Here is a 20,594-nt window from a genome sequence, read left to right as displayed (position 1 = left end):
TATTAAATTGGACTATTTACAAAAACACAAATATCTTGAGAGAAATATACTTATAAGTGTGAGTGTGTGTGTGTGTTTGAGGCATTTAACTTTCTACAAACATATTGCGTATCTTAACAGGTTTAGTGGTCATAAATGGATGCATACATATTAAAATAGAAAGGCTATTCCCTAATATAACAATGATGCATACAATAATCCATATGCAGCATTATACTAAATGACAAATGTCTGAAAGTATTTCATCTAAAATCAGGAATGAAACAAAGATGCTAACTCTCATGCTTTTATTAAATATAGTACACTTAGAGGTTTGGTTTTACTTATAGGAATAGGACAAGATAACATATAAAAAGGATATAAATGACAAAGTAAGATATGAGCCTTATCTAACAGACTTAAGACTCTACCAAAAGCCTAGATGTGATAAATACTGTGGAAATATACACTATCAATGTACAAAAAAGTCATAAACTCTCCAATAGTCAAATCATAAACATGTAGTGGATAAGCCGAAACAAAAAACAAAATAAAAACAACAACAACAAAAAACAAACAAAAAACCAAAACCAAAACAAAAAAACAACTCTCTTTGTGATAGTGTTAAAAATTTTCCAATTCTTTAGTAATCCTTATCGAAGTAGTGAGAGACCCCTTCAATGAAAACTTTTTGATACTAAGACTTACTTTAGTATCTTTAAGTAATTTTAGTATGTTTAAATAACTTTAAGAAGACACTAGAACATAGTGAGACTTCAAGTGCCCATGGATTGGCAGAATAAAATCCTGAATATATCCATGCTACCCAGAGAAATATAGAGATTCCATGCAATACTAATCAAAGTTTCAACAAAATCCTTCACAGAAAAAAAAAAAAAACTTTTAAAGTCTTAAAATTCACATAAACTCATGGAGGATTCCAGGTGGTCAATAAAATCCCGAACAGTAAGAACACTGCTTGAGATGTTAAAATCCTCAAGTTATGAATCAGAGCCATGGAATGTAAGCAGCCTGTTACTGGCACAAAATACCAATATGGAAATCAGGGGAACGGAACAGAGGATGCAAAGATATACTTATGCAGCCTTGATTTCCTGATTGTTGAAGAAGTCACCAAAAACATATTGAAAGAAAAGCAGTTCTTCAAGAAATTGGGCTGGGAATCCTGGATAGTCTCATGAGGAAAAATGAAACTTGGTCTGTATATTTCACCCTGCACAAAAAAAAAATCAATTCAGAATGGATCAAAGGTCTTAACGTAAGATATGAAACTCTGAAATTGTTAGACGAAAACACTCAAGATAGGGGTATGAGCAAGGAATTTCTGAAAGAGACCCCCAGTAGTTCAGGAAATAAAGCAAAGAGAAGGCAGGTAGGGTTGTGTGAAATTACAAAGCTTTTGCCTAGCAAAGGAAGCAGCAGGGGGAAGGGAGAGCCAGGAAACAAGAGGAACCCTTTGGAGAGTCTTAACTATACCTTTGACAAAGGATTGACACATAAAAAAAAAAATCCCTCAACTCTCAAATCAACAATCACAACAAATCAACCAATAACTGATCACAAATGATTAATTAAAGCAGGAAAGTAAACATATTCACATATTTTACCACCTCAGCAATGCAAGTTAAAAACTACAGATGAGAATCTATTTCACCCCAGTCAGAAGGACAAACATTAAGAAAATAATCAGCAAATGCTGCGATGATGCAGGGATACAGAAATACTGCTGGTGGGAGAATGTAAATTGTGTGGGTACTCTGGAAATCACTATAGACTTTCCTCAAACAATGAAAAGAGACACACCACATGTCCCAGCCATAACAATCTTGGTATATACAGAAAGAACAGTAAATCATCATCCAACAGAGATACAGGCCCTTCTGTGTTTATTGAAGCAATGCTCAAAAGGGCCAAATGTTCCAGTTAGCAGATCTGGCATTCTGATAAACACCTGTGACCAAAAGCAATGTGGGAGGAAAAGATTTATTTTACCTTGCAGGTTTCAGTCAACAACAAGGGACATCCAGGAAGGAAACTCAACCACGGAACCAGGAAGAGGAATCTGAAACAAAGAGGATCATGGAGGTTGCTGACTTGTACTCCTGTAGGTTGTTCAGCTTCTATTTATAACCCAAAGCTATCTGCCTAGGATGGTATCACCCATAGCTGGCTGAGCTTACATCAGTAGGTAGCAAATATATCCCACAGGCATGTCCAGCAGCCACTTTGATAAGGGAAATTTGTCAATTGTATTTCTTCCAAGGTATGCTTGAGCTTTTACTAAGCTTGACATCAACATAAGTTTGACATGAAGATGTGGAGGCAGCCTATGTGTGGTCAATAGTGAGCACTTTTCTGGTTAGCTATTTGTCAACTTGACACATGATAGGGATACCTGGGAAGAGGGAACCTCAACTGAAAAATACTCCTCAATCAGATTGGCCTATAGGAAAGTCTGTGGGACATTTCCTGATTAGTGATTGATGTGTGTGTATCCACTCTACTGTGAGCAATGTCACACCTTAGGAGGATGACCCAAGAGGTATAAATTAGGCAGCTATAAGTTACCTTGGGGAAGCCATGAGCGATTATGCTCACTTGTAATCCCAGCACTTGGATAGTCAGAGGCAGAGGGATATTTGTGCGTTCAAGGCCAGCCTCGTCTACAGAATGAGTGTAAGAAAACCAAGGGTACACAGAGAAACCCTGTCTAACAAAACAAAACAAAACAAAACAAACAAACACTCAAACAAAACACTACCTTGCAGAAGTAGGGGGGAAACTGTTTCTCCATGTTCTCTATCTGAGTTCTTGCCTTATGATTCAGTTCTGCCTGACTTCCGGATTTGGCTTCCATGATGATGAATTGAAAAATAGAAAATGAAACAAACCCTTTCCTTTTCATGTTGCTTTTGATCATGGTGTTTATCACAATAGAAAGCAAATTGATAGAGAAATTATACTGTACATATATAATGGGCTTTTATTCAGACATAAAGAATAATTACTTTCTGTGGGGTTCAGGACAATGAAGTAGTTAAGAGCAGTTTTTTTGCTTGTTTTTTTTTTTTTTAGGTTTTTCAAGACAAGATATCACTATGCAGTCCTGGCTGTCTTAGACTCATTTTGTATACCAGGATGTCCAACTCCTGTCTGTGTGTAAACTCTGCTCTATGATAAGAGTGAGATTTTCATCGGGGATTCTATTTTGGCTACTATATTAAATGATTTAGAAGCCAGTGAAATGCCATCGAAACACCAGTGATGATTAGTATCACACGCCAATAAGCACGCACTACAGAGTGCAAATGAAACAAGTTTTAAAAATAAATAAATAGGCAAAGAAATGAAGAAACCAACACTCTCCTATTTACATCCATAAATGGCTATGAATAGCTCCATTCGGGCTAAAGGACTGTGTGCTACGATGTACATGAACACTCTTCCTGTTTCTTCCTCAAAACTAACATAGCCCCTTATTTCTGCTAAATTTACATTGTTTTTTATTGGGGAGGGCTATTATCTTAACTACCAGTGTCTGCGTATTCACACATTTTCCAATTATTAGACACTATAATTATTCTATTCCTTAAGCACTAAGTCTTCAAATTAGCAGGAGCTGGAGTGATAGATCAGCTGTTAAGAGCAATTGTTCTTCTTGCATAGGACCCTGGTTTCTTTTCCATTGTCCCAAAAGTGTCTCAAAACCATTTATAGCTCCAGTTCCAGGGTACTGAATATGTTCTGGGCTCCACGTGCACGAAGCAAAGCCATAACACACAGACCTGTAGGCAAACACAAATTTAAAACTCAAGGCTAATGTCTACCGTATTTCATAATTTAGTCTTTCTATGGATATTGTTCACTGAAATCAAATGCCCAGAGTATATTTAGTGTGTTGCCTTTGCGATTATTGCTTAAGCATGCTTCCATACTTACTTTGTCCAACATCCATGAAAACATTTTATATATCAGATGCAGAGACAGGGTTACATGACAGTCCTCATTGTCAATGAAATCGTTACATAACTCAGCACATTGTATAGAGTTAGTTTAAAAGGTATTTTTAAATGCTCACAGTGAGCTCAGATTCTGTAATAGGTGTGGATGAACTTTAATTTCTTTAAATTTTGTAGGTTAGATAGCATCAGAATCTGCCTAAAGCCTCCAGGAAAAAGAAATACAGAAAAAAATATCCCCTTGCTCCCTTTCTTACAGTACTTGTTGTCCCTCACTTCCTGTCTAATACCTCCTGATTTTAACTCCAATCTTTACTGGTTTATGTAACTCAGCATCTTCCAAGGTTATGTGATGTTCTGCCTGGTGACTTTGTACTACAGGTACAGTCTTTCTGACTGTGCTTTATGTTACACAGGGCTGACTAGAAACTGTAAAGTTTTCCAAATTCTTCAAGTTGGTTTTCTTTGCTGTCTATAGTTATGCACATTTCCACTTCTTATCTCCTATCCAATAAGTCTTTGATGATGTAGCCAAATTAGTCATTCACAAGCAAGAGTGTTATCTTCAGTTTGATAATGATTGCTTTTTGGTAATGAGGACACCTTCCCCTATACTCAAGTTCCCTGTCTAGATAGAGTAAGACAAATACAGTGGGAGGTTGGGGGCTGGAGAAAAACAGAAAGCTGACTAACTTTCTGTTGTTCAGAATTTCAACTTAAAAACAAAAGGTATAAATTGCAAATCACGATTTTAAATCTTGGGATTAGAGTTTCTTGAAAGATGACTTGAAAGCACTATGACTTGGACATCTGACTTATTTTGACTAAATTACTGCCATGGTATGACATTGTAGTGATAACACTCAAATTTTAATTTAAATATCAACATTAATGTATTGATTTCAAAAACAGAAACTGTGTCATCAAAAGATATCACAATGCAAAATTTTACTGATTTATTATGATCATGTGCATGAAATCCTTCTGCAAAGTGTAGTATGTTTTTGTAGAATTTGATAAGCATCTAGTAATTTATTACAAAGGTAAGTCAAACTGCTTCTGCATATTGAAGCAATCCTTAACAGAGAAATAACTTGGTTATATAAAACAAGGGTGCAGGTGCCTTGCTTTAGGCTTGTTGCAAAAATATGATGGTATTTCTTCCTGTAAGATGCATATTCAGAGCGTGTGGCTCTATCCCCAGGCTCAGATAATTGGCATCTCTTTGGAATTCTTCAGTTCCTATATTTACATTAGCTATATTACCAGAAAGCCAGGCTTGTTTATTTTTTCTAAGTGTGTCTTTAATAATGTTTAGAGACTATAATGAATGGAATATAACTAGAATCATGCACATTAATTTCCCATTTTGGTTATGTTCTTAAATGCAACTCAAATATCAGCAAAAGGGTACAAATGTGAAGAGAGGCGGAGAACAAGAGGCAGTGAAGCGGCTAATAAATCGTCCATATGTTGGGGATAAAGCTGTTCTTGCAACTGAAAAACTAGAAAAGACCTAGCCAGCATTGCCCTTGGGTGTCAGCGCTACCCAACAAAACCGCAAAGTGGAGCTTGTTCACCTGGGAAGGCTGAGAAGGCAGCATGAAAGGCATTTTGCAGTTGCCAGGAAACAGACTGTGAGAAAACAGAAGCTATCCTTTTAGAAATGACTTTGCTATTGATAAGAAAAAGGAAACAGAATCACATTATCAGACACACTGGTTTCCAAATTTTTGAGATATATTTAAGTTTCCTGAATTGACCTTTCTCTTGCTATTCATCTCTAATTCAAAAATATACAGTAAGTGTTACAAGTACGCACACCATCAGTTTCTATTCAGTGTAAAGCTTATTAAAAATTTTTATCTATTAAGTAATGCCTAAGTATGCCTTGATTATAAATCAGCCAACATTATAGGTATGAACCCTCCCATATTTACTTTGTTTTGTTGAGGCAAGAGTTTACTTTTATTATTGAGAGAGATGATGGCTCTGACAGGAGAAATTAACAACAGCTATTCAATTTAATTCACTTGTACAGAGGAGTCTATATGGAGTTTGTACTTGACATTGTCAACACAGTCTGCTAACTAGGCCTCAGCTCTGGCATGCAGAGAACTTATATCTTGGGAGAAGCTTACCAGGCAGACCACTATGACACACAGATTCTGACTATGTGGAATCCTACTAACAAAATATAGTTTTAAAAGTTTGACAATTTCTCATTAAGACTTTATAAGAGTCAGGCACAATGAGACAAGCCTGTAGTCCCAGCAATCAGGGAGCCAGAGGCAGGCAGATCTTGAGTTGGAGGCCAGCCTGGTCTTCATTTATAGTTCAGGACAGACAAGGCTACACGGAGAAACCCACCTGGAAAAACCAAAAAAACCAACCAACCAATCAAACAACCAAAACAAACAATCTCCCACAAAACCCCAATCAAACAAAAGAGACTGTGTAAGAATTAGTATGGTATTCAATTAGTCAACAGAAATGCATTCCACTGCCTGTAATCTCATGTCTTAAGAGTTTTCTAGCTCCTGAGTTTAAACAGGTGTTTATAAAATATTTATAATGAAATCTAGCTTAGAATTTCAAAATATAATTTTTATAAGTCCTCTCTTTTTTAAATATGAAGTTTTGTAGGTCTGCTTCAAATTTGGGGGAGGTAAATGAGGTAGGGAGCTACTGGGAGTTCTCAGACATTTGAGTTTCCATAGCAAAACACATCTAAATAATAAACAATCTGTTACATTTGTGGGTACTTTTGAAATCTCTTCTTAAAGATATGACTATTTAATAAGGAAACCTCACTGACTCCAGATCACATTGGACATTCCTTAAAGAAAAGCCATTTAGAAGTAAAGAGGAATAATAATAATAGTCCCTGAAGACATAATACATGGGGTGAGGCATATCTACACAAAGGCATTGCATTGCATGCCATTTATTGAGTTTTGTATACCTGAGAAAATAGGTGAACATAAATAATTGTTGTGATAAAATTATAGGGAAACATATCAGTGGGGTTTAAGCTGTCTCAAGTAATTTTATGTTCTCAATGAATAATGTTTAACATTTGAACCAAAAACAGTTCGGCAGGAATAATTAAAGGCTTAAGTTAAATACATAGACAGTCATTTAAATTTAGATCTGCAATAACATTTACTATTATTCTCCAAGGCTTTGACTGCTTGACAGAAACAAAGTACTCTGGGATTAATTTCAAGAAATGGTGCCAACTGTGCAGCAATTTGCTGTAATTAAGACATGAAAGAACACTAAATATTCAGATTAAAAGAAGCATGATAGAGCATGACAGAGAGTCAAGGTGTGGCAGGAAGCCAATAAAATAAAGTCAGGAGTACCATATCGATGGATATGAGAACAGAACCAGCGTAGTGTAGTAAGATTTTCATTAAAGGATCACATTTGTTTATCATTCTCATCTTTGATCATATTCCATAGATTTCTCCAGTCAGTTTCGTGGCAGAGCTATCACGTGCTAGAAAGATAATAAAGCTGAGAAAGAAAATGGCAAACAACGTATTCTCATAAAGCTAATGAGTTTAAGTGGTGTGGAGAACTCATTAGGAGGGCGTCATAATTATCTTTATGGTGGAGGAATTTCCTCGTGTGTCACATTAACACAGTTCCTTTGGAGCTAAATGAAAGCGCTACATGGGTGTTAACTCAAAGAGATTAAATACACCTTTTGTATTCATTAAATTCTTTTTACATTTTAAAGAGAAATGATTCATTTTGATCCAACTAGTCTCTCTTTTTATTCTCTAAGGATTATGGGAAATATCTTATTTGCCTTTGAACTTCTATGTATTGATTAACACTGTATTGGAGCTAATGGTGAATCTTCTCTCCAACTGACTATTTTTATTTAAGAGAGACCCTTAGGTTTTGATCTTACAAGTGATGTGGATACTAGACCTAGTTGCTAATGAGGGTCTGCATAGTCCCCAGTATCCTATAGCTCAAAATAGCAGAATGCAGTATAAAAAGTACATCATAAAAGAAACTACTGGTATTCTCTTTGTCTTCACAGGTGGTATGCAAAAGATATGACTTGCTAAGACAGTCAAAAGCTGGGCTCCCACAGGCACATACAGCCATCAAACCCAAAAGGGCTAGGAGAAAAGCACCTTGCCAGTGTGGCCAGGAGGCTGAAACGAAGTACCTAAGGTTTCCAGGGAGGAAAACATCTGGAAAGAGAGCCTGTTAGAGGAGGGCTGTAGAATCTTCAAGGAACCTGACTGTGGCCAAGCAACGGTGCATTGTGGGCAAAGCCCCAATGTGAATGCGATCTAGCTTAACTAAAGAAAATTTCACATGTGGGATATATGATTGGAAGCTCAAAATAGAAAATATAGGTCCTTTCAGGCTGTAAGGTAGACGCAGCAAAGAGTCAGCATCTTTGAGAAAAGCCATAAAAAGCAAAACTGAGTTGTTTCCAACATCTCAGTTCTTTATAGAAAATGTGTCTAATGTCTCCTAGACACAGTATTCTTGCCAACTCTGCCCCTGATGTTTTGAATCTTCACTTAGAAAGTTGCTTGTAGTTTAGAGCTTTTTACAAATCAAATACAATAACTAGTCTTTAATTTAACCATTTAAGTAAAAAAAAAAAAAAGTAACAGAATAGCTAAAGAGAGACATATGACTGCCTTACAGATATTGGTCTGCACAATTTATGCCATAGAAAAGTTTTTTTTTTCATAAGATAGATACTGCCTGTAATGTTTTGTGTTTCTGTACTTTTTGTTAAGGGTTCAATACATAAATAGTAATGAACATTATCATATTACAGTTCAGCTATTGTTTAGCCCAACTCTTTGAAATAATATTTTGAACTTAGTTATTAATAATATAGTTAAATGTACTATAGGCGGCCTTTTTATATCCCTTAATTTTTCCTTCTTCAGTTCACAGTGTTGCCAGATACATGTTTCTTGATAAAACCCCCTAGAGGTCTCCTGCAAATTCTTTTTCAATACAACCAGATCATTGCAGATAATTGTATTACACAGTGTATCGATCCAAAATCGTTGTGCACCGGAAACATCTGAAAAAAACATGATTATAGCTTTCTGTTTATTGTTCGTCCATCATATAAGCAGGCTTTTGTGTGAATCACCTGTAAGAAAGGCAAGGTGGAAACATCAGAGAAATTACCTCTTTACAAGAATCTATTGATCACTTTAAATCAAAGAAGTATGTTTGACATAAGATTACCTGCCAGTTTGAACATTAGGTACACTATGTTATAGCCTGGGGCAGTTGTAAGTCTGACAAAGGGATTGTAAATAAAGCATGCAGCTGTGAACGCCTCTGGCTTGGGATCAACTCAGGCTCAAATCCAAGGCATAGGTAAACTTAAAATAATTTACCCCTTTTTAACCAGCACATAAAGACTTAGAGTAGACTCTTTGGAGAACTCGGGAACACAAATCTCTTAGTTACTTTAAAATAGCAAACTTCTTAGAAATGTCACAACAGATATAGTTGATAAAACAAATAAAAAAAATGTCCTAAGTTGTCTTTTGTAATTTTAGTCAATCTATATGTACAAGCAACATCTTCAAAAACAAGACTCCCTAAAATAGTTTGCAACAATAGTCACTGATTGGAATGTGATATGATACATCAAAATCCTTTTACCTTAGTGATTGTTCTGCTTTGTGTCTAAAAACACTTAACAGCACACTTAAAAGTGACAGTGTAATTTTCCTTTTAAATGGAAAGTCAGACTATAGGAAGGTAGAAAAATATAAAATCAACTATGTCTCATAAATTGTGTATACAAGTGTGTGGACAATGCTAGAATTTCATCACTACAAAAATCCTGATATTTTTTCAGCTGCATTTTCTTATTGGTTAAGAGCAGAAACTGTATTAGTGACAAGCTTGAAGAATCTGTTTTTTGTAGTTTTAATTTTGAGAAAACTCTTGTTACAAGACATTTCCTGGATTTTCCCTCCTACATTTTAACATGTGTTGAAATTATTAAACATTTAACCCATTTGTCCAAGAGAGATTCTGATGTACTTGGAATTTAATAAATACGCGCTCTGGGTGATGCATTCTTCCTTGTTAAATATTTAGCTGTTTGTGTTAGCTCTGCGCTCTCCTTAGGCACAATTTTAAATTGTTAATATATAGCAGGTTTAAGCTATAAAAATGTTAGAATCTGTAATTTTTTTCTGGGGCAAAACTGGCCATTTTGCACACTTGCAAGAAAATAATGCAAACATGCATGTGCATATCTAGTGAAATATATGTTCTCACTAGCTCAGTCTATAAATGAGAAACTGACAGGCACATATTTTTAGAGCTGCATTTTCAGAACCATCATTTAATGTCAAAGATGAGTGATAAATGCAGAATATTTATATGTAGTAGCTTTTTTATGGGGTTGCCTGTAAAAGATACCTCTGATACGAGATTTTAATATTTTTGTTCACAACTTTATTGTTGCTTAAGATAAACACTGTTCTTTGAACATGAGCACAATATAAACATCACCAAAAGGGAAGATATTCCTTTTATAAAAAACTATGCCAGCATTTAGTGCTATTTCTGTGTATTTGTAGATCTTAAATTTTGTTCTTGTCCTTTATATTTGGGCTTGCAAGATGAAGTTATTGATTTTCATAAATATCATTTTGTTCAATGAGAGGTAATAGATATTATGTTCTATTAAAGATATCTCCAAAAATGTATTATTTAACACAATGTATAGAATATACTTAAATATATAGTATCAAGAAGTCTATAGTGTATATCATTTACATTTGGTGGTTTAAATTTGAGGAAATGAAAATAAAATGAGACAAATATTTTAATAGAGGCAAAATATTTGAACAAAATGCACAGATGTATATCTCTGGAAACACGATCAACAAAGAACAAAGGAAAAATGTCTTTGTCTTAAATCACTTATTTTTTGAGAGCTTGAAGCAAGCTGCCTGTTTGCTTGGTTCAATGAGAGAGCGCCATCTATTGGATGACCTTAAAAGTACTCATATTTCATAAACTGAAAATAAGCCCCTGTTAAAATGTCATTTTTGGCATTATATATTAAAAATTATATAAATATTAGCCTTTGTCTGTGTGGACACACACACACACATGCACACACAATATACACCTCAAATTATGCTAATTAAAGGAAAGTATTTCTATGTATCAATAATATTTTCCTATAATACATAACAAGTAACACTCTCAATCATTTGTTGTCTGGTTAATCCATGTAACTTTATAAATTAAACACTTTATAAATCCGAGGTAAGGACATTTGTCTTTAGTCCTTAATACATATTTTGTTTTCTTGCAGTTTATGTAACAGGGTCTGAAGACTGACTGTACGAGCTTGTGTTTTGACAAGGATCTGTTTAAATCTTCCTTAAAGTTATATTGCATTAGTAGTAAACATTTAAAAAGTAAAACAAAACACATTAGCTGGTGTGTGTGTGTGTGTGTGTGTGTGTGTGTGTGTGTTGTAAGCGATGCTCTTGTTTTATCTTTCAGCCCAAGAACTTGCCAGTCAAGATGAAAAACTTCTTCTAATGGAATCCAGCTTGAAAGCTGCTCCAGAGCCGCTGAGCGAAGAGCAACAGTTCGCCAGGAACACAACAGTAGAAAACCCCAGGCCGAGCTGAAGACAGTGACAGAGGGGATTATGGCTTCTGAAGAAGAATCAAATGACTGCAAGTGAGTTGTTTTTCAGTATTTCACAAGGTTTGACTCTACGTACTGAAATCAATTCAAATCTTTAACTCTCGTTGTTAAATACCTAATTCTGTCTCTTGCGAAAGGCTCTCAGTGTATCTGGCGGTTTACACAGTACAGTGTTGGCTATAGAGCCGAAACACATGAAAAGTGCCTTATTTCTTAATTATAACGGCATAGGGTGAAAATCACAGGCTGTCCCACTCCAGTGCTGAGCCATGGTGTGACAGTCAATGGTGCGACAGTGTTAGGTAGAGCTCACAGATATAGGCAAGGTGGGAGCAGTGGCGAGGAGCACTGTGTCTCTGCAGCGCCTACCTGCCAGGGCCTTCTCATCTTACAGCTTTGGAGTCCAAAGGTTACATATGGCTCTGGTTGCCTTTCTTTTTTTTTGTTAAAGTAACTGCTCTAAGCAAAAGGTAATCACTTTGCGCTTAAATGGAGGGACATTTAGAGGAGAATCTGGGCATGCACCGCTGTAGCCTGAAAAGGACTACGAAGAAAAGTAATAGAACGTCTGGGCAAGCTCTGAAACATTCATGAAAATCGTTTCTTAGTGAAACAGTTTCAATATTAATTATTGCGTTTGATCATTCAGATATATATGTAATAAATATCTAATAAATAGGGTATGTTCTTATTTTATCATTTTCTCCAAATAAACGTTGCAGACTCTTCTGAAAGATTTCCTCCTTTTGTGGTCTGTCTTCTCTGCCTTTTTCTTGATTACTCTCAGTATGTTATTGAAAGTAATACTGAAAATGTCATAACCCACATTCATTCTCCCCCTTCCTTCCACCCTCCTTCCTTCTCACTCTCTCCTCTGTCTTTATCAAGTATTATACTTTACTAACTGAAGTTTGATTTCATTGAATAATCACAGTTAGATAAAACACACATATCTAAACTAATATTTTTTCTCTCATTCATCTTTGAATAAAATCCTGAGGCCAAAACTAAAATACGCATTTGTTATTAACTGATCCTTGGATGCCAACTCATACACTCACATAATGTAGCATATTTTCTTACATTGCATTTCAACTTATAATTCTGATTTATTTTTGTTTTTTGATCCAAAGGCTTAGTACTTTCAAAAAAAGAAGAAATAATTCTATAATGTAGATCAACATTTTACATATCTCTAAGTAAAATAAAACATTCTGATGAATCTTGTTTGCATTAATGTCTCAGATATCAGCATTTGCACAGAAAAAACTACACCTAATAATTGGTAAAGAGGAGGAATTGGTGCTAAGGACTGGAAGTATATTTGGCAGATTTTCTTTGCAAATGACTAAGTAATATATTATCATTATAAATATTGTGATATTTTAAAAGGATACATTATAATAAGAAAAATTATATAATTCTGATATATTTAGAAAACAGAAAACATGAGAGACTGACAGTAGTGTTAATATGAGCTAAATATTAGAAAAATGATGCTTAGTACTTCATAATATTAGAGGTCACTGTAAACAAACAAACAGCACGACAACAGATCAAAAAGCCAGTCTTACAACCTTATTTTCCATAAGAAAATAAAGTAGAAAATGAGTTATCTGGTTAACGTACAGTGACTGGTTAAGGTAAAGTTTTGTTTTCTTAGCCTACAGCTCTCTGTTCATTTTACATGTCAGTTAATGTGAAATTAAAATATCATTTCTTAATATAAAACACTGGTGTTGTGTGCAATTATTAGATAAAAAAGAAAATAGAATAGAAACTAATTTTAAAACATTGTATTGATAAACAACTAAACATTTTAAGTGTCAAATTATAAACATTATACCATGTTTATGACGAAAATTTCAAACATGAAACTTAAAATTGTCATCCTCAATTGTGATATTTTCACAAAACAATGAAGCCCATCTTTTTAATTATTTTATTTTGTTTTGTTTACTTTCTTTAAAAGAGATGTAGCCCAGGATGGCCTTGAACTTGTGTTCTCTTGCCTCAGTTTCCCCAGTGTTAGGATTACAGGTATGCTTTATTACAACTGCTCTTTTTTTTTTCTGAAAACTAAGAACCAAAAAAAAAAAAAAAAGTATATGTGGTATTACTCAACTGAATATGTCTGTATGCTTAATGAAGGTGTGTATGTGAAAAAAAAAAGCATGCTCATAAATTTAATCCCAAGCAAAACACAGGCCTTTGGGGCTAGTCAACCAAATATTAGGTTTTCTCTGTTTTTGCCAACTCACTCCACAGGTGGCAAGGGATGCAGGAATGAACCATTGCCTGGGGACTGGTGACACCAGGCATTGAGCTGTCCAGCCTATCAGCAGAAGGCCAAGCCCAGCTACTTAACCATCCAAGCATATTATTATTATTATTATTATTATTATTATTATTATTATTATTATTATTATTACTTTTTACATATACAATTATGTTATTACAATATGTACAATAAATTACCTACAGCAAGGAGAACCGTGACAGAATCAGGAATTGTATAAATGTTATATTCTTAATGTCTTGGATATTTGTATTTGGCGGCCTTGAAAAGAATATCTTCTGCTGTCTCGATGAGTCTAAAATTCAGAATGTTAATCAATACCTATCATATCTTGTCATTATCACCTTAAAACATCTCTAGACCTAAAAGTATTTTAACCCTTAAACAACTAAGCTGAATTGTAAAACTAAGCTGTCTGTTCTTCAACTCCATCAGAGACTTGAGAAGGAATAAAATTAACTACCTGAGTATCCTGGCAGTGCAGGTTAACACCTTCCCAAATGAGAAGATGACACAGAGAGTTCGCTATTCAGGCGTCTTAACAAATTAATTTAACTTAACATTTATTTTCTGGAAAAAAACTAGCAGGATACAAGTAATATCAGGTAAATTAAACATTGAAATTTTTGGCTACATGTTTGAGTCATATTTAGAATAGGAATCAGAGCAGAATTCAAATCATGTAATCGTTTCCAAAATGATTTGTTGTTTATAAAAGAAGGAATGGAATGTAAAATTTAAATGTTTTTTTAACATGTCATGAAACAGAAAGGCACACACAATGTTAAGATTTCATATTTATCTTCTTAATACTCCTCTTGTATCTAAGAGTGTTTTTGACAACTATTCCCTTCGTTATCTGACCTAGTTACTCAGAAGTTGCCACACTGCCATAGTACCAAAAAGTCACTACTAGGTTAATTCACACATTGATAAATGTAAAATAAACGGTGAGAAGAGATGCACACAAGACTTTGATTAGCAAAAGGAAAAAAAGAATTTTAACATATTAAAACATGACTCGGTTTCTGTTGCCACAAAGCTGAATTCCCAGGAACTGAAGCTGAATTCGTAAGAGCCGTCCAGGAAGGATCTCCGCTTTTCTCCTTTTGAAGTAAAAATAGAGAACACACACCATGCACTTGGTATAAGCCTGTTACACTTGAAAGATTTGTTCTGAATGTCCGGTGGGAACCTGGAAATCGTAATAATTTGTAGTATCGATTGAGTGAAGCTATGCAGCTGAGGCCTCTGGTGAATAGACAGAAATAGACATTTTATTGATTAACTTTTACAGTCATATTTCCAAGACTCTGCTGCAACATAATTTTCGCTTCCCAGCTTTGTGTTGTTGTATCATGAAACTTGGATTCTTCTCCCTTAACGTTTACCCACGTGAGGGGAAAAGTATGGGTATGTACTGCCAAGGCTGTGTTCTGCAGAAATGCATAACTTTCTGAAAATGATTTCTCCCAAGTACTCATTTCTTATAACCATCAGAAGGAAGCTTTTAGAACAGTTTCTTTTGAAATATCATAATATCACATAATTTGTAATTAAACTTTTTTTATATTTTGCTCACTCTTCTCACAGTTACAGATTCTAATTTTCTACTTTAAATATCTGCATGTACCCATCAAAATGAATTTTCCGATGTTAATTTTGTTTGTATTTATGTGTGCATGGTATCTTGCTTAATACAAGAAGCAGGAGAAAAATTGTTGTGATAACAGTCTACAGCACAATCTAAAGAAGAGCTCTTGCATCGTCACTTTAATTTTCCAAGGATAAAGATGTGACTGTAAATCTTCTGCAGTTCTATCGATATTTACTTTGTATTTAATTGGAAAACCTCATATTTTTATAGATGAACATATTGCAAATATTTGAAATTTGGTTACTTGTTAACTTCACATTCTTGTTACTTTTCATTTGTGTTCACTGGATGAAACTGGTGAGCAAAAATTTATAGCGAATTCTCAATTTAAAAATATAATATTGGGGAAATATTTGAAAGTTGAATTGGTTTGGGAAAATGTCCTTCTTACTTATTACTCAATACTCTTTTTACTCATGTCTACATTTTTAAAATTTGAAAATACTAAAATACTAAATACTAAGATAAAGCAATTCAAAAGTAATTTTTAAATATTTCATGTCATTAGATGAACTAAGAATTCTAACACAATTAAATTAAAGTAAAAGATAACAGTAAATTGAACAACATAGTATAATATATTATACTCTGAAATTTCTCTTTGTTTCAGATAATTTCTGAAGATGATTTTATTTTAGTAGGGTTGATAATTAATATACAATTTGGCACTAAATATTTATAGATTTGATTTAGAAAACAGTCAGGTCATATAAACTCCTCAATTTATTTCCAAGAAATTGAAATTCAAAGTTGAGTGAAGCATTCCTTTTGCTTACATAAAACATTTTTCTCACTTACAAATATACCTTATGATCTTCAAGCTTGTCATTTATTTCTTGTTGATTTTTAATGACACATCTATTGAGAGTTGGTTTTAACATTTTTCCTTGAAGCATTAATTTATTCTATATAAATTAAATGGTATTTAAGAGTTACATTGTAATATTTTAAAAGTTTTCCCTTTGTTTACAAAAGTTTTTATGTTTTGGTTTTGTTAACGTATAATTTATCCTTGTAATATACCTGATGGCTACATCACGGTGACCAGTTCAATTCAGTGTGCAAAGACAATTAATGGTCCCAGATATTTCATCCATATTAAAAAGTTAATGTGAAATCTTGATATTGCATGTGTCATGAAACTCCAATTGTATATGTAAAAGAAGTAAAAAAAAAGTCCTTTAACTTCCCATTATCATTAATAATCTAACATATTATAACATTTCCGTTACGTACATATAAATTACTATCGTATGTTTATATAATGGATTGGATAGTTTTATAGTGCAAGATTTTTTAGAAATTATTTATTTCAAGTGAATAGAATGAACAAAATGATATATAAAGATCATAGCCTATTTACAAATTGCAAGTCTTTCCAAATGGAAGACTCTTGCTTATAATTAAGTTTTAAATTTACCAACACACACACACACACACACACACACACACACACGCACGCACGCACGCACGCACGCATGCACTCACGCACGCACGCGCACACACACACACACACACACGCACGCAAAGACACACACAGACAATTAACACAGATCAAGTAATAAACATAAGACACAAGAACCCTGAATTGAGGTTGATTTCACTGTAATCCTGTAGAGGAATCCCCATTTATTGATCAGTGTTGAAGCCCATGCATGGCACTTAGAAAGATAAAGTACGCGAGGTCAGGTAATCAAAGCATTTAAATAGTAAAAACAGCAGCTGCCACTGTAGACTGCTAAAATAAATCCATAATACAAATTGCTTTAGTAAAAAGCGGATGAGCAGCTGATCTTCCTATTGAACTCTGATACCGTTCAGTGACCACACTGGGAAAAGGATTGGGAGAAATGCTTTGCAGATCAATATTGAGTGAGATGTAGCACGGATTCATTTTGAACACGAAGGCATCGCGGGTGTGAGAATACAAGCATTGCAGGAGACGTTCTCACATTGAGAATGTTTAATGCAGTTAAAAATTGCTTTCTATGCATGATGTTGCCAAACAAGCTATAGAAATACTTTTGGAATTGTTTCTACAGGTCATGTGAATACGTTTAAAACAATTCTGGCCTTCCAAAGTATAGAAAGTTAACTTTATAGTAAAATAAATGTAATAACTTTTAATGCAATATAATACTTCCCTATAAAAAGATTTCATGTAAATTTATTAATAAACACTTAAGATGCCAAATAATTATGGGATGTTAGACTACAGTCCAATTTAGAGTTGTAAACTTAATTACAAAACAGAAGGCAGAAGAATTGTCCTTGGGAATTTTGTAGGACAGAAAACTTCCATAGACTTGAACTTGATGGCCTTTGGAGAGTATTGCTTTAATACCATGATTGTATTCTAGTGGCTGGCTACATGTTGGATGTTGTGAACACACAGGAGAGTTTTCAATTATATAGGCATATGACCAGAACAATTAGGTTTTTGCACTTCAAACTTTCCTATAAAAATTGACTTTTAACTCCTTTTATTTAATGAGAAATTGCAATGGTTTCAACAAAGTCTTGAGAGAAACAATGAGTGTGAACACGTGCTTGTAGGTTTATTATAACTTAGAGTTTAGTGATCTAGTAGTCAAAATGCATAGAAATATGATTTAATCTCTACCTTTTCTCAGATTCCCATAAGTGTCAATGTTAAGTGGTCTGTTTCCATGTTCATATTTGTCTACATGTTTATCACACAGATAGTATCATGTCTTGGTAATATGGTTTTCTATACATATGCTTACCTTACATGTTTCTGATGGGTTGTAACCACAGTCAGCTGGTAAGTTCACTGTTGTGATGAGAAGTTCATGAAACTTCTTGTTGATCTACTGTATTCATACTAGCATTTTAAACTCAATTAAATGACCAGACATAGAATTACTTTAGTTTATTTTCCTTCTAGAATAGAGAAAATGAAGGCAGAAAGGAGAAAGGAGATTAGTTATATTTGTGACTGAATTTCCAAATCAAAATAAATTGAGAAATAAGTATCAAGGCTTAAAAGTTGTGCAACTTCAGTGGAGATTTTTCATTCACTTTTTACTGTAATGAATAGTTATTTACAACTATTGTTTGCCTCCTGTTTACTGAATAAATTGCTGATAGCAGCGGTTTTAATGGTAAAATTGTGAAACTGTATTCATAGTTGTCAGAAAAAGGTCATTCTATTTGCATTCATTAGGAACTTGCAGGACCATGCAGTGTGCATTTCCTTTGGGATGCTGCAGCTATTGATTTATATACAGCTAGGGGAAAAATTAATTAGGATTATATTTCACTTATTACTGCAGGCTGTGTAATAAGAAAGAAAAACACTTTTTTTGTTACAAAGTTGGACAGAATTACCTAAGTGAAATCATTGTTTCTCAAATCACAACTACTTTACCATATAATTTTTCTCCTTATAATGTGGCTAGAGGCTTACTGCATTTGTAGAAATTTAATTAGCACTTTGAAAAATGGATGTTTTAGTATATACCATAAAATAGTTATGATGATAATTCAAATTAAGCAAAACAGACATTTCCTCTTGTTAATTGAAACTTTCTCTTTCTGTGCTAAGTCAACTTATATTTGTCTTCTCCAAATTTTTTCAAATTGAGTAGCTTTGGGGCAAAAGAGTTAAACAAAACAGGGAGCAAGATCAAGTGAATTTTCTGGATAGAGAAATAGATCCCAGATATGAGACTTACTGCATTTGAACATTCAGGCTTGGGAGCTAACAATATTAGGCTCATCTGTGAATTTAACACTTCAACTGAACTGGAATATGTTGTATTAAGGATATCTTCACTGCAATGATTTGAGAAATCACGTTTTTAAAAAACCGATGTGGTTCTTCTTATGAACATCGTGCACAGTCTAAGAAGAATATAATTGAATGCAGTCCTCTACATTGTTTATGTGTGACACATGTTTGAGATTAATCAAATTGTAGTCACTTCTCATTAACAGCAGAGAATAATTTCAAAATAGGGCAAAGCCAGATGACAAAGAATAGCTTGTGTGAATTCAAGACACATTTTATGAATGGAAACACATGCCTATTGTGACATTCAACTTGATGATTTTATTTTTCTCCTATTGTTCTATCCACATAAAGCATTTTAAGAGAGCCTGGCCTATAGTGGACTCTTGGGTACACAGTCAGTATTTGGGGCTTAAAAATATCAATGTGTGATCTTTTTATGATTCTACAAAATTTCAGCACATGGATGTATTTGATATTATTGGACTTTGTAGGTTTTATTATAGAGTTTATAAAAAGTTCATAGGAAAGCAGTATGAGTTCAAATTTCTACACATTATTATGAACAGCACATCTTATTGGTATACGATTAGAACTGTGTTCCTCTCTTCCCCATTTCTCACCTGTGACAGTTAGGATCTAATACTCAATGTGTTTAGTAGAATAAGAGTTGGTCACCATCTTGTTTTCTACTTCTGCTTCAAGTGCTTAGTGCCTTTTTTCAGAATACACAGTTTTTACTTTAAGAAATATGTGGCTTCACATTTCTAGACTGTTTTCCACTGTTTTATGCTTTGTGCTGTATCACTCAAATTTCACAAGTCTACTATAAAGGACTCATTAAAATCCTTGCAATGACTTTTGTATTGAATGTAACGTTTATAGTTCATTCTCAGGATGATGCTTCCAGCAATAACATAGCTAAGCAGTTTATAAGACTAAGTATTTGATTTTCTTTTTTAACTAAAAGAAAAAGATCACAATAGTTTTGGAGACAATTGAGTCATCAAGTTTTATATTGGCCTATAATTTGTTGAAAGAGTTATATTTTAAAGATGCTTCCTTGGGTTCTCAGAACACTAAAATTAACTCAGTTGTGGGTCTTTTAATGAAAATTTTGCTAGCTGGTACATAGGAATGCAAAGAGATAGACTGTCATAAGACTATGAGGATGGGTGGCATGCTTTCAATTATGTAGGGAAATTATACTAGTTTGGGCAATGAGCTAAG

General features: G+C 34.0%; 1 long non-coding RNA gene across 1 annotated transcript in view; it reads left to right on the top strand.

The window, feature by feature from the left end:
- Positions 1-11,532: 11,532 nt before the first annotated feature.
- Positions 11,533-20,594, top strand: part of LOC311600609 — an 82,903-nt gene continuing 73,841 nt past the window's right edge. Inside the window, exon 1 of the long non-coding RNA XR_014780288.1 lies at positions 11,533-11,687. This is a non-coding gene — a long non-coding RNA (uncharacterized lncRNA). The remainder of the gene's footprint in view (positions 11,688-20,594) is intronic.

This window comes from Acomys minous, assembly GCF_964271855.1.
Source record: "Acomys minous genome assembly, chromosome: 1".
Taxonomy (NCBI): Eukaryota; Metazoa; Chordata; class Mammalia; order Rodentia; family Muridae; genus Acomys; species Acomys minous.
The sequence above is the reverse complement of the archived record's forward strand: the minus strand, read 5'-3'. Positions and strand labels throughout refer to the sequence as shown.